The 2,426-nt window shown below is 40.0% G+C and overlaps 1 protein-coding gene across 4 annotated transcripts in view; it reads left to right on the forward strand.

Annotated features, from left to right (window-relative positions):
* The window catches only part of JMJD1C (jumonji domain containing 1C), a 248,185-nt gene that overhangs the window by 800 nt on the left and 244,959 nt on the right, over nucleotides 1–2,426 (forward strand). The window lies entirely within an intron of this gene.

Consider the following 2,426-nt stretch of genomic DNA (forward strand, 5'->3'; position numbering starts at 1 on the left):
CCCCTCGCTCGTGGCGGTAGGGGCCCAGCTTCACCTGCCTCTCTGTGCGAAAGTCTTACCAGTGCAGGCGTTGGAGACTGAAAACTTATCCCGTAAGGTTGCTGAAGGGGAGGGAGAAAAGGAAGGAGACAGAGCTCTGGTTTTCCAGTCTGTCCTGGGATTCTTGTGTGTTTTCGAGGCAAAGGCCCCGGCAGTGGCGGGGGCCCTGATTCAATCTTTTCCTACAGTAGATGCTTGGATTTCTAACAGAAAACGATGAAAATGAAAACTTTTGGTTTGGAGGGCCATGGAAATTATTATCTCCCTCCCTCTCTCCCTTCTTTTCTTCCGTTTGTTTTTTCCATAGTGTGTTTTTTTTGTTAGAAGGGAATAGTGTGTTAAAGTCATCCATTCCTGGGTTTTATATGATTTTAAATGAAGCAAGAAATATTGTAAGTTAAAACGTTTAAGATTCTGCAGAACCTTAAAGTGTCTTTTTCTTTGCTTGCTTTTCCTTACTTGTGACACTGCCAGTGTTTTCTTTCACTAGTGTAGGAGTGTGCAAGATTCTGAGACAGGATATACTGTTAGTGTTCCAATAACGTCTTCACTGGGGGACATGTTGGAGTTAAGGAGCCAAGGAGAGGCAAGACACTGACTAGGCTTTGAAAGGTTGATTTATGAATACATAATCCATGAAATTTATTGGTAATACTGTGGGATATTTAATTTTTCAGTGGATATTTAAAATTTGGGAACTTTCTTCTTTTTGTTTATATGCAGGTTTACAATTCTGAATTTACGTGTACATATGTATCTTAATACTTTCGTTGGAGTTTTTGCGTGTTTTTGTTAACTCCGGTTTCATGAACGTAGTCAGTGATATGGTTTCTTGTGGAGTGTGTTAATGTCAACTTGATACTGCAAAATATGTTTGTAGAATAGAAGTAATTTTGGAGATTTTGGTTGGTTATTCTCGTTGAAAAGAAGAAAAAGAGAATCTTCCTTAAAAAAAAAATCCAAACATTTCTTAATGGTTCTACAGATTGTGGCAATTCAATGTTTGTGTAAAAAGCATGTGCTTATTTTAATTTTCCTCCTTTTACTCTGATATGTAATTGTCTTGGCTTTATGTGGAAGATAGATTATGGGTCAGCTTTTTTTTTTTTTTTCCCCGGGTACTTGGGCCTCTGACTGTTGTGGCTTCTCCTGTTGCGGAGCACGGGCTCCGGACGCGCAGGCTCAGCGGCCATGGCTCACGGGCCCAGCCGCTCTGCGGCATGTGGGATCTTCCCGGACCGGGTCACAAACCCGTGTCCCCTGCATCGGCAGGCGGACTCTCAACCACTGCGCCCAGGGAAGCCCTTGGGTCAGCATTTTTTAATTGTTTCAAAACAAACGTAGAATGATATTTTGTGTTTTCCTAAAAATTTTGTGTTTTGTTTTAGTAGATACAAGAAAATTGGGAAGTGTAGTGTTAAATTACGAATGTCATTGGCGACAGTCAAGTTATCGAAGTTAAATATATTAAAAATTTTTTTGTATGGGAATTTAAATGATATGAGGAGGGGGGGTTTACACATACCATGTTTGAAAAGGCAAGATGATAAATTGGGTATTTAAAAATGAAAAGTATACGTGGATGGAGGGAATCAACTGGAAAGAACAGGAAGGAGTTTCCTCAGATGATGGAAACGTTTTGCATCTTGATTGATTACACGGGTGCATACATATGTCAAAACTCATTGAATTGTGCACTTAGTATCTGTGCATTTCCTATATGTGAATTTTACCTCAAAAATGTGTTTTGAACTATAACTATGTGAACCTTTGACAGTTTTCCTGTAACAGTCTTAATTTAAAAAATTTATGTTGTTAGTGTAATCTGAGTTTTTTAGCCTGGAACCTACAGATTTAGCATTACGTACAAACTTTCTTATATTTCTTTTTTTGCATTCATATTTTCTAAGTTAAACTTGGGACAGTTTAGCATCACCAAAATGCAATTCGCGTTGTAGACTTTTGTTACTGCAGAATAAATCAAGCCCAAAGGAGCGCTTTTTAAAAAAAAATTATTAATTAATTAATTAATTTATTTTTGGCTGTGTTGGGTCTTTGTTGCTGCTCGTGGGCTTTCTGTAGTTGTGGTGAGCCGGGGCTACTCTTTGTTGCGGTGCGCGGGCTTCTCATTGCAGTGGCTTCTCGTTGCAGAGCATGGGGTGTAGGTGCGTGGGCTTCAGTAGTTGTGGCACGTGGGCTCAGTAGTTGTGGCGCACGGGCTTAGTTGCTCCGCGGCATGTGGGATCTTCCCGGGCCAGGGCTCGAACCCGTGTCCCCTGCATTGGCAGGCAGATTCTTAACCACTGCACCACTAGGGAAGTCCCCCAAAGGAGCTTGATCAATTACTTTTGTTTTTTTTTTTTTTTTTTTTTTTTTTTTTTTAAAAA

The sequence above is a fragment of the Neophocaena asiaeorientalis genome, unplaced genomic scaffold (genome assembly GCF_003031525.2).
Source record: "Neophocaena asiaeorientalis asiaeorientalis breed wild unplaced genomic scaffold, Neophocaena_asiaeorientalis_V1.1 scaffold183, whole genome shotgun sequence".
Classification (NCBI taxonomy): Eukaryota; Metazoa; Chordata; class Mammalia; order Artiodactyla; family Phocoenidae; genus Neophocaena; species Neophocaena asiaeorientalis.